Genomic DNA, 13,357 nt, shown 5'->3' on the forward strand with positions numbered 1-13,357 from the left:
CTTCCACGATTCCATGAAAATGAGGAGGGAGGGAAAACTCAAAGGCTCAGAGAAAATATCAAGCACATTAGATACATCAGTCGGACATTTTTGCATGCGATTCTGATGATAACAGCATGCCTGTTTTAAAATGAACAAAGTGTTCTGGTTTTTGTTTATCTCGTGTTGTGGGAAAGACCCTCTCTGGCCTACTGTACATTTGACTATCGCAGTTCATTTTATGAGTGTTATTTACTGAAAACAGGAAGTTTGCGGAATATTGCAAAAAAAGAAAAGAAAAGCATACCAGCAAATTCACGTGTAAAACTAGAGTGGTTATATAAAAGAAAAAAAGGATAGTATCAGTTACATTTTATTGCATATTTTAAAGTTTCCTCATAAAAAAAAAAAACTTAAGTATTGAAGAGTGCTCACATGGTGAAGTAACCTTATCCTCGGAACAGTTGGTTGCATATTACGAGGAAGGGAAAAAAACCCTACATGTCCCATCCCCCGTTCCCTTCTTCTCCCTCCCTTTTTCCCTACTTCTCTTCTTCATTCATCTTTGCCTGCTCTCTGTGTGCTTGTCCCTCTGATAAGGTATCAGTTTTCATTGCAATTTCAGGTGAAATGATAAACGGCAGCCGTTACCAGGTGACAATGAATACTTTATAAGACAAAGCCCTTATTTGCCTGGCAGTTTCTTCCGCTGTGGCATGCAAAAGTGCACCCGGACAGCATATTTTCAGCATATTTCTATCTAAACACAGTCGACTTTGGAAATATGTTCATTTGCAACTTGAATCGCAAATGATATGAGTAAACAACAGGCAGGAAGTGCCAAGTTTTGGCCAAAACAAAATGAGCTTAATTTCTTGAAAGCACTGAGAAATAAGCCCAATAAAAAGGGGAAATGCATATTCTGGGTACTGTCTCATAACTGTGAGAAATTAGTCAATCTCAAGTTCCTGTTTGCAAACTGTTACATCTCATTTGTGAGCATAAAACTGGTTTTGGTTGATTTAGTGATTATGCGGATGACTCATAAAGCAACAATGGCAAAATGTTCCCACCTTAAACTCAATAATCCAGAAGGGAAGAGCCAGCGCAGTCAGTCATCAGACCCTAAACATGCAAAATATCAGCAGACGCACCACACCTATCGATCTCTGCCAACATCATAAAAGTTTTGCAACAAAACAACATAATGCCACCTTTATGCACGGGACATTTTTGAATTAGTACAGCAACACGTGTCGAGCACATTCAAAGCGCTGACTGACACCGTAACAAGACACGCAACGAGCGTCCACCGATCCAGCGGAACGTTTTGTACGGTAGGGAACGGCCAGTGTTCGCAGATCATTTTTCTTTTAGCTGCCATTTCTGTTTCTCGGAGAGGAGCTGAATGGCGTTTGATGTGGCCCATTATGATGGTATGCTCAGGGCATGGGGGCGAGCGGGGAGGGGGGACTGTGACATGGCAGGGCTACATCCGTCAAAGGGATGCAGGGGCCAGACGTTTAGCTGCCCCTGACCGCGCACTCCAGGAGGGGCTGGTCTGATGGCCGCCCGCTCCAAGCGCCTCGCTCCAGCGGGACAAAAGCCAGCGCCCAGTTGAAAGATGTGAATTAAGGGGCTTTTGTACCTCGGGCCCGGGGCCATGCGGAGTGAGAAAACTGACCTTTGCTGGGAGTTAGATTGTGTTTGAACCCTCTCGCTGTCTCGGCCTGTGGGACGGCACAGACTGAGCGGACGACTGTGAGGAGGAGGGCATCACAAAAAAAAAAACGAAATAAAAAAAGACAGAAAAGGGAGCATCATCATCATCTCCTTGGCCTGAAAAAGAAGCTTTCCCACAGAGGTTTAAAATGGATTTTTTCCCCCGCTCAAATCTCAATTGTGAAATTGACAGGAAATTGAATATGACAAATCTGGAGTCTAGTGCAGTGGCTTGAAAAGAAGGCCTGAGAAAGCATTTGCCCTTGTATTGTTCTAGCGAAGCCTGTGATGTTGGATATTATTCCCCCTCACGTCTATTTGGATAGCATTATATATTTATTTTTCCCGGGGTAAGCGTATTGCATACCAAAATGTGGGCATATCTCCAAAAGGAGCGGTCAGAAGTTACTTATCATAAACCAATTGGCCGACTTGTGGCGGTGATCTTTATAATGAAAATCTCTTTATTAAATGAACCCTATCATCATTTTGCAAACAAATGAAAATGGGCCTGGAAAAAAAAAAGAGGTTAAAGATGTTCCTGGAGCAAAGAAAGGTGCACATCTATCTAGTGGTAGGCTGGCATGTCCAGTTCACTTAAAAAACATTACTTAAAAGTCTAAACATTTGTCTTGACGCAGCTTTCATCCCCTGTCTGCCATCATTACATTTCAGTATCTCTCCCGGATGCAGACAGTCATAATGTAATCTTCCTAATTTCGGTCTCTCGCAATCTGGTTTTAAAAGGGAATGAGAGAAAGGGCCACATTTCTGAAGGCCCTGACCATAATCATTTTAGACAGATAGCTTCTCCCATCGCAGATGAGCAAATATTTGTAAACTAGCTATCTAATGGAAAATTATAGTGAAATTAGAGCGAAATTCACGACAGAGAAATCTGATTACCTCTAATTTTATTATGCCATCTTAGCCCACACAGCATATTTTTGTAGAGTTTTTTCCATAAATACCTATGCCAGGGGTCCCGGTAATCAAATAAAATTGAAATTCATCTCCCCATTAAATTCAATTAGATGCAATTTCAAAAGCCTATCAAAGATTTTAATTACTAAATTATAAAAGTCTCTAAAGCCAAATTGGGGAAGAAAAAAGTACATCCCTGCATTGGAGGGGGCAGGAACGTAAATATAAATAACTGAATGTGACTCAAAATAAAACAAGCAGAGGAAATTGTTGATCCAAAAAAGATACCTAACGGAAAATAAAATTAACTGAGCAGAGGCTTTATTCAGCGGCTCTGGGTGGAAGAGTGACGTGCGGCCAGGACGAAAGACTCCTGGACCAGAGGAAATGAACTTAGCTGAGGTACACTCTGCTTCTAAACGTCTGCCCTCCGAGTTATTAAGCCATAATTGACTAATTGACACCTTAATTTCATTTATGGGCTCCTGCTTTGAGGAGTCAACCTCTGGGTATGGAGGTGGTCCAGGAAGAGAGCAGCGAGCCAGTATCCTGTGTGCAGGTGGATCCGAGCCCTCTTCTCCCCCCTAGACGCCACGATCACAAGTACAATAATTAAATGGCAAAGGGAAACATATTGACTGAGCAAATGCTTGCGGAATACACTAAAATCCTCCGTACCTGCTAACAATGACAGCTGCGGGGGTTCAATCGTGCGTGCACAACCAATATCCTTGCAACTTGCCTCATTGGGCATCAATTTGTTTCCCTGCGATAATTCTTTTTGCTAGAATATGTGATAAAGGCTGTTTTTTCTAGGTGATGTGAAATGCGCCGTTTAAATTATGTTTACCCACCAAAAGCTCGGTATGTCATAACACAAATTCATAAACAGTAAATTTGCGGCGGACTTACGGATGAACGGGTTTCAGCACGCTGTGCCGTAATGCGTAGGACTGACTATTTTAAAGTGACATCAAACGCTGCTGCTACCTTTCCACAAAAATGCTCACAATGGGACAGTAGAGGGGTCTCGGGTCACCTACTACGTTTCCCAGCCACCCCCTACTCCACACCAATGGGCGGCTAAAACAACAGCACAGCAGCCTGGGAGGACTACAAAGCTCCGTCTGAAAGGACACCTGCTGCCTTTATTCACTTAACGCTCTTTAACTGCTCTCTGTGTTTGTTTAAAAGCCATATCCTAAAAAGACAACCTTCAGGCACTGGATTGGGCGATGATGAATTAGATAAATATTGGCATTAATTGTTGCTAGACAAACATCTCGCCGTCTGACAGAGAGAGGGAGAGAGAGGGTGTGGGGGAGTGCGGCTTCTGGAAGACTCTGCCAATGCCGAGCCGGGATCCGATAGAAGAGGCTCGGTAAATATTACTAAACTGAAACTTTAATCTGCTTTTTTCCACACTCAAGCTAGCTGGGTATTAAAGCTAATCTTTTTTGAGTGTCATATGGTGGAAGATATGGATGGAGCTAATTTTTTGAGACAAATCTGATATTTGTCAACTGGTTGAAAAAACCTAGGGATTTTCCACTAATCCTCCCACGGCGCATTAACAGCAAAATGCAGATGGTGTGGAGCTCTCAGCACCCAGCCCAGGCCTGAGCTAGCCTCGGAGCGACAAACTGCAACCTGTGCTAACATCCCGAGCACCGCCCTCAGCTAGTTAGCAAAGCAGCTAGTGTGTTATTCTACGTTGCAGTTTTCTCGCTGTTTATTCTCTATTCTTCCCCGTTGTTTGCCTGGCTACTTCCTCTGCAATTATTAAAAATGCAACACTGAGCTAACTTTACAACTCTTTCTTTTTCTAATATGGAGACAAGGAAAAAAAATGTAATTTAAAATGTAGCATAAATCTTTAAGGACGCCAACTACAAACCCACTGGGTAATTTTCTTGTTTACCTTTACAAATGAAACTCATTCCTTTCCTCTGTATACTTTTGAAAACTTTAGAGAGTAAGGAAAGTTGTTTCAGAGGTGGACCAAAATTTTGATTAAGGATTACAAAACATGCACAAATGAATTGTTCACAATAAGACCAGGAACATAGTAAGAAAATAATCTGATCAAAATATAATTCAAATATGCTGTAAACGGCACAGTTTAAGGAGATAGATAGATAGATAGATAGATAGATAGATAGGAGTTGCATAAATATATCTATATATTTTAACTCTTTATTTACTATCTATCTATCTATCTATCTATCTATCACAGAGGTTAAAGTGCAGTCCACAAAAAAGGCAGTTCATTATTGACTTCACTGAAGTATTAGAAAGAACAATCTACAAATAGAAGTGTTCAGGAGGAAATGAGCCTTTAAAGCTCTATTTAAGGAACAGTGCCAACATGGCAGTTAACATAAAGAAAAGGCTTTTTAAGAAGTTAAACACTACCCTTCCTCAGATGAGAGGCCCCTTATGAGCAACTGTGTGACTGAGACAGAAAGAGAAGAACAAAGCTGATCATCATCAGCTGGACAGACAGATCTGAGATCAGCAAAGGTGTAAGGCAGTCACGCCACCAGGCGGAATAGACTACAGTGATACATTTTACCACTTCTCTAATGTTCTTTTGTTTTTTTTTGTTTTTTTGTCAAAAACAAGCAATCCAAGCCTTTCATTCTGACCACAAACATGCATTAACAATCTCTAACCTCCAATATTTGAAAGAAGCTGTATGAACAGGCACAAACGTTCTGCTGAACTTATTCATCTTCTTTCGTACACTTTGTCAGCATGTTAGTATTTTATTCAACAGTTTTATTTCATTTATGGCACAGGTTAGCTTGTAATAAAATTACATATTTGCTGCTTTAAAGAAACACAACAAGGTGGATAAAATAAAAATAAAAGCATGGTAGAGATGATTTATGTAACACAAATGCTTGTTGAAACTAGCAAGCATAGCTGACATCTATTGATCAGTCCTACTGTGAGCTGAAAAAAAGTTTATATTATAGGCACAGTGAAATTCAGCATTTTTTTTAACCTTCAGAGATGCTTTGCATTCATCTGTAAAATAAATAAATATATAAATCCCGATAAGAGGCGGGGATTAAAAATCACTAAAGCTCTTTTGGTGTAATTGGCTGAACAGCAAGGGCAGCAGAAAATTTACAGGCAGGCGACAGTGTGAAGGGGACTCGGTCACTGCACGAACGCAAGCCCTCAGTACTGGCTGCTCCACTCTAGCCTGGATTTTAGCCACTGGCTTGGCACCGGGATCATCCAATGCCGGCCCACGCACACTAAACGGAAAGCACTAGAGACTACCGACATGCAGTACTGAATAGTTTTAAAGGAACAGTTCACTCAAAATAAATAAATAAATAAATAAATAAAATATAAATAAATAATTGCTGTTCCTTTAGAATTTCTATTAATCAGAGAATCCTAAAAAAAATAAAATCATGTTTTCAACAAAAATATTAAGCATGCACAGCTGTTTTCAATATTGATAATAATTAAATGCTAAATCAACATATTAAAATGATTTCAGAAGGATCAGCAGTTTAAATTGTAATAATATTTCACAATATTACTGTTACGGGGCTGACAAGACGTGAGGCATGCGGATCCATGTGCAAGCTTTATTAAAGCAGAGAGGTCAGAAACACAGGCAGGGTCGAACAATGGCAAACAGGTATCTGGCGGGCAAGACACAAGAATAATCCTAGGGCTAGCGAAGGTCAACGAACGGCGAACAGAATCAAAAGGGCCAGACGGAAGTTCATGGACCGGATACGTAACAATTACGGTTTCTACTGTATTTTGATTAAATAAATGCAGACTTGGTGAGCATAAAACACTTCTTAACAAGAAAATCTTAACATATTTGTAAAAAGACTGTAATTCACTGAAAGTCTTTACTCTAGTTCTCCCTGGCATGTTCATGGGAAAAGTAGCAATGCCTGAAAGAATCTCTGTTTTGATTTAAACCCTTAAAATGAATCAATTGATTCAGTTTGGTCTAAATGATTCATTCATGTTATACCGATTCATCGACTTAATGTGGTTAGCAGGTAATTGAAAGGGAAGATTATCAATGAAAATCGGCTTTGAATTTAGTGTATTAGTCATATGGACTACATTTATGATACTTTCATGACAACATTTTTTTTCCAAACCTGAATGCTCCCAGTTCATTGTAACTGCATGGAAAAAAGCAATCAGTACTTTATTAAAAACATCTCCTTTTGTACTGCAGAGAACAAAAAACGTAAACTGTTTTGGAACAATATGAGGGTGAGTAAATAATGACAGAACTGTCATTTTGGTGTGAACTATCCCTTTAACATGACAGTGACATGAAGGCAAAAATCCTTAACAGAAACCAAGCAAATCCAATCAAACTGTAATGGAGGGCAACAGTGGAAGTAAAGCTGTCGTGGGCGGCCCAAAATTGGCCTAACTTGTGACAGTGGTGCCTCTTTCAACACCAACCATCTTGAGAGGATAGAGAGGATAACACTTAAAACCTCACAGCTTTATCTCACCCGCTGATTTTCCATAAAATGCCGGGCCAGGGAACCAGGCCATGTGACCGCCATGTAGGTCAGGTAAACGGGGGTAGAAGGTCAAGTAAACGGGGGTAGAGTGGTGGGTGAGCGGTGGGGCTTGCGGAGGGAGGGAGTTTTCGATAGAACTGTCGAAAATAGCATGCAGTAAACAGATTAGATCAATAAGGATTGCTGCTATATCTGTCTTTGAATACTACCCAGAGAGAGGATAACAGAGAAAAAGAGCGATGCGGAGAGAGGAGAGGAGAAAATAAAAAAAGCCAGGAAGAGAGATGAACAGACCGTTTTGTTTAAACAAAGTTATAAGGTCATAAAATGTTTGGGTGGAGCTAATCAAACTGTAAATCTGAGGATGGGTTAGGAACATGCAACACTAGTAGGTTTGACAGCACCGTTAAAATATATGAAAACCAATGCGGTGCCGACCGTTTTGTGCAATTTATCAGATGATAATTGATATTAATGTAGAAGGGGCCTGTCAGCCGGCACAGGCTGGAGTAATGAACTGGTTCCTCTAATGTACTCACTCCCAGACCCTTCAAAACTTCTCGATGTTTCTTTTTTTTTTGTCCCCTGGTTTGTTCCTCTTTAAAAACCAACACAAATGTGAGGGTTTGTGCGTGATCTGACAGACCAACCCACAGGGAACACAATGAATAGTATGAGCAGTATGTTTCAGTTTGCTTACTTACAAAAAAGGAAGCAGATCTATTGAAAGAGCGATTGACACCCAGACTGGATTTGTCACTGTCAGAGTATAAAAATAACACTCATCGACTGGTTTACCTTGCTCAGTGAAATGGCAATATATTGAACATTTGTGTGAATCTAATGTATGACGTTCATTAAACGGACATCAGCGACGGTGGACCCAGGAGTGAGATGAGTCACAGCGGGATGTTTTTGTCTTATTAATTGACCTTGACCAAGCGTTCACCCAAAACCTCCATTTTGTTTTGGAGTTTATGTTGCATGTAACTAACGAGAAATGGCCCCTGTGACCTAAGCGCCGCCTAAAATTGAGATATTGGCACCGCTGTTCATCATCTGAGCATTTTTTCTATAAATATGAGCATTTGGTGTGTTTGAACGTCAAACCCGAAGCCATCAAATCAAGACACTGTATCCCTGTTTACAATAATTATTGATCATAAGTCTGCTCTGGCTGCTCATAAGGGTCCCTTTCAATTGATTTTTTTCCTCTCCTGCCGGAAAAAAATATAATAGAGTTGGTATGAATTAAAGGCTGTTTTGCTTCAATTCATCTAAGCAACCAGACAATAATTTCATGTTACCAGGGAAACATGATAACACAGACTCCTTGTTGCTAAACAATCAATTAATTTTATGCTTTGTACCGCTGTTTACTCTCCCATTAAAACCTGAAAAGTCAGTTTAGCTTTTTGCAGTGCTCCAGTTTTCGGGTTTTGTTGAATAAATCCTGAAATACAAAAGAGAGTGAGAGAGAAGCCAGGTGGCTGTGAGTACAGCAGCTCCACACACAGACATGGCCTTTTGTTGGGATGCTGAAATTCAACAAACCATGCCCCATCACGAATAGAAGCTGTGTTTTTGTTGAAAGGATGTTTTTATATCACCATTCTTCTAATGAGGGGGCATGACAAAGCATTGACTTTTATCCATTTTAATCAAAAGCATTAGCCCGGCTTATAGTGAACAGATACCATTCCTCGTCACATCTGACCGTTTTACAAGTGTGGCATGTTTTGGTCAGGGATCTTTATAGTCTTTATACAGAAGCTTTATTATATTGTAAATATAAAACTTTTCTGGAAACAGATAGTAAAATATTATATATGCAATTTGATTAAAAAGACAGTTCATCCAAAAATTTTAATTCTATCATCATTTACTCACGCTCATGTCATTTCAAACCTGTATGATGTTTTATAACACAAAAAGAGACGTTTAGCAGAATGTTCATGCTGCTCTTCATCATGATTTATAATATAATTCCATATATATATTCATTCATTCATATACTCAATGATGACCAGCAGTTGTCAAGGTCAAAAATGACATAATAGCACCATAAAACATTCTCTTGAAGCTTTGTGTTAGGAAAATTCAAACATTTAAGTCATCTCTTTATTATAAACCTTTAATAATTCACTTATATATTCAAATATGTCACGTCATGGCACATAAGGTTTAAAGTCAATGATGCTAAACATCATTGGTTCTAATGTGTTTCATAACTGATCACAATATGCCAAAACTGAATATGTTTATATTCAAATTACACAAATGAGAATTGAGAGTTTTGGCAGAGGGGGAAGAAAAAAAATACATTTCAGTCTGTTTCTTATATAAAGCTACAGTATGACATAAGAGGACTTGGAAAATAACGCATGAGTCATTTGGACCTTTTATGGTACATTTATGGAGCTTTTCTTGTCATTTTTGGAGCTTGACGGAACTTGGTCACCATCTACTTTCACTGTATCAAAAAGACTGTTGTGAACAGTATAAAAAAAGTACAGGTTTGAAATGACATAAGGACTAGTAAATGATGACAAATGTTTTATTTCTGACTAAAAAAAACCCTTTCAAATATCCCTATGGGTGTGACATTACTGTGACAATATATGTGTGAGTGCCTTGTTGAGACAATCTACAAGAAAATGAACTCCAACATCCCTCTGAATGCTGACAGGCATGTCAGTACATACAATGTAAAGAGGGTAAAGGGATTAAACCATGTGGCCCAGCAATCGCAAAGTAAACCGAGGGCTAATCTTGCCTTTAAAGCCATATATCTCCTGACCCATAAGACTTCAAACTAGCAGTAAGAGACACAACAGGGGTCTTTTCAGGTGAGTGGGAGACTGGGCAGTACACCCACACCAACACAAACTCTAATTATCATATCAATTGACATCACCGCAACGCAACGCGTAAAAAGACAGTATAAGTCATTATAATCTGTAATTATGTCCCCACTGGATGCTACAAATGTCTCGTTTGTAATGGGTTTTATTGGTTTTGTCTCGTCGCTCCGGGACACGGCATCACGGTATGGTAGGGGCGTAACATTTCCGTCACACGCTTGAGGTATTCGGCCAATCACAATGCACTGGATAGCTGGCCAATCAGAGCACACCTCGCTTTTCAGACCGATGAGCTTTGTAAAAATCTACGCGTTTCAGAAAGGCGGGGCATAGAGGAGAAACAATAATGTACAGTATTTGGAAAATAATGTGTTGAACCCTAAACCACATAAACACATTTCATTACACCAAATACACAAAATAATGTTCTTTTTAGCAACATCATATGACCCCTTTAATTTTACACACTTTATTTAATAAAAAGCCATCTTGATGATGTAATTGGAATATAATGTCCAGCTATGCTCTACTATAATGCATAAATTAAATTTTCCTCATACGGGCTGGCATATATCATTATCATCAAGATAAGAGGAATCTTAAGGAAAAATGGTTTTGTTGAGCCGAGCAGTCTTGGGTTTTAAAGACTGCGCAGTTCAAAGTGTCAACTGTCGGGCAGATAAAAAGACATATCCCTTCACAAGAGCGTCAAAGTTTCTCAAAGCCTACCAGTCCAGGGTATCCGTTTGATTGAAAATAATATGTCGTTCCATCTTTCAAATATGTACTTTTCCTAAAGCATCGTTGATTGCCCTGTGTCCATTACTAGGAGAGATTATGATAATATTCCACATTGTGCTCTGTGTGATGCAGGAGAAATTCAATACTCAAAAGGTTAATGCAATCAATTAGGATGACAAAGGGGTAAAGTAAAACCCTCCTGCTCGCTGAGAAAGGAGCAGGGATGGAGAAGGAGAAAAAGGTATTGAAAGCTTGAATAGATCTGCCAGGAGAGAAGAGGCACTCCAAATGTGGTGAAAATGAGTGTTGTCTATTCAATATGAGCTCTTCAAAGTGCCCGCTGTCCTTGTGTCACACAAATGCAGACGCACACAAGACAGATAAAGATTAAGGAGAGGAGCTCTCACTGATACTCAATGGCTTTTCCTTTTCCTAACACATCTCACAATATTCACATTATTTTAAAAGCAGAACAAGCTCACTATTAAAGCAAAGCCTGTCATAAAAAAAGAAGCTTGTTAGGTTTTAAATGATAAAACAATAGATATACTAGTTAAAACGCATTCATCTGTGTGAACTTGAGGGCAACTCACTTCATACACCCACTAGAAATCACCTCGAGACCAGTTGGTTAAAAGTAATTACATAAAATGGTTATATATTCCACTTCCTTAAGCTTACTCTGGCTTTCAACTTATGTTTTGGGTTTAATATTTCAATTTCATCTGCACAGAGCAGTCACAGCTTGAATATTAACAATAATAAAACTGTGCTGAAATTAAAAAGACAATCCCTTCTCTTCAAGAGGGAGACAATGGCCCTTATTATTTAGATAGATGCTACACCGCTGCACAACACAAAGGATTCCCATCATTGCAGATAAATGGATAAAGTTAGATAGCAGTATTGAGCTGTACAACTATTGTGATAATCCATATTACCTTTTCAGTCCTCAGCACAGTCTATCAGGGAGAGACGGTGATAATTACATCTTAGCAACCGTCTGTTCTGATAAAAAAGGCAGAGTGGCACTGTAACGTCGCTCTATTGAGAGACGCTGCAATGCCTAATTTCCCACCCATCCCAGAGAGAAATTACATAAACTGCAGACGGCTGTAATCCACCACATCCGGGAAGAAGCCAACTTAAACGACACCTGTTTACTCCAGGCCCAAATGCAACAGATGAATTTCTGCATGATATCCGCTGTCACTATATCTGTTTGCATTCATTACGCTTTTTTGCAATACTATAATTGACATAAGTATTTGTAAAGAGACAAATTTCCAGGAATTTTTCCTAAGGAGATCCATTACAACAATCCATTCCAAAATCTAGCGAGCTGCCGTAGGCAAAATTTTAAGGCATTGCAAATGCGCTCCAGGCATGAAGCCTGTTTCGAAAGGTAAAAAGACAGTTCACCTGAAAATGAAAGTTCTGTCTTCATTTACTAATTCAAAATATCTTCTGTCACCCCCACCCCACCCCACAGAAGATATACAGATTTGGAACAACATAAAGGTGAGTAAATGACTTTTGGGGGTCTATCCCTTTCATTTTGCTGGCTCATAACACCACATATTCATCAAAATCTAAGGCAGAGACCCAGAATTCATTGCGAAAACTGGTGGACAATGCAAGGGAAATGCTTCATCATAAATTATAAAAAATATATTATTAAATTAATTATATTAATTATAAATTATAATTATATTAATTATACATTTTATTAATTTAATATAATAATAAATAAATAAGAAAATGTATTGGCCAATCATTATTTGATAAGTTATAATTAATTAATTTATTTATTTTTTATAAATGTATAATATGTGTGTAATATTTATATTTATTTAGTATGTTTTTGTTGGCTTATATCAGGAAAGAAAAAAAAAACTCATCAGCGAGGGTCAGTCTTATATTTCGAATTAAAGCCATGTTTTAAAAAAAGTTGCCAGCTTTGGACTGAGCCATCTAGCATGAGAGGTAACCAAGGCCTTCCGTCGACATGCTAAGAAATTTCACTTTTTATAAGCGCAACTGCTGTAATTTGACCTACATCACATTTCCCTGTCGCACCATTTTGGGGGCCAGTGGACGTACCACTGAGACAAAAAGCCCTATAGCTTTGAAGTTTCAGGGCTTATGAAAGACAAGAGACCACGGTCTCAAAAGATGTGGCGGCCCGGAGGCCCCGGTTCAAAAGAAAAAAAATTACTTTGAGCGCGAGGGGAACGTGATGCTCCTGTCTTGGCTTCCTGCGGCCTGAGTGGCGTCCGGGCGTTAGGGGGGTTGAGGAGGTGGTGGGTTTGATGGATGGGCCAGAGAGAAAGTCTATTCACATGGAGATGTTACATCATAAATATTTACACAGGGCTGCTGTTTCCATGTAGCCTCCTCTTGGTTTGACACACTGGAAAAAAATTCAAAGGCCAAAAAATCGAAGGGAAAAAAGAAAAAGTAAATAGGTGACGGCATACAAACGGCATGGCTTTTTTTGTTATCACAGTTTGGACTGATATACCAAAGAAAAACTAGAGAAGTAAGCTTTAACTTTAACTAAGCTGTAACTTGTTAACTCAGCAGATACATGTTCTC

The sequence above is a fragment of the Sinocyclocheilus rhinocerous genome, unplaced genomic scaffold (assembly GCF_001515625.1).
Source record: "Sinocyclocheilus rhinocerous isolate Xijiao unplaced genomic scaffold, SAMN03320098_v1.1 scaffold148, whole genome shotgun sequence".
NCBI lineage: Eukaryota > Metazoa > Chordata > Actinopteri > Cypriniformes > Cyprinidae > Sinocyclocheilus > Sinocyclocheilus rhinocerous.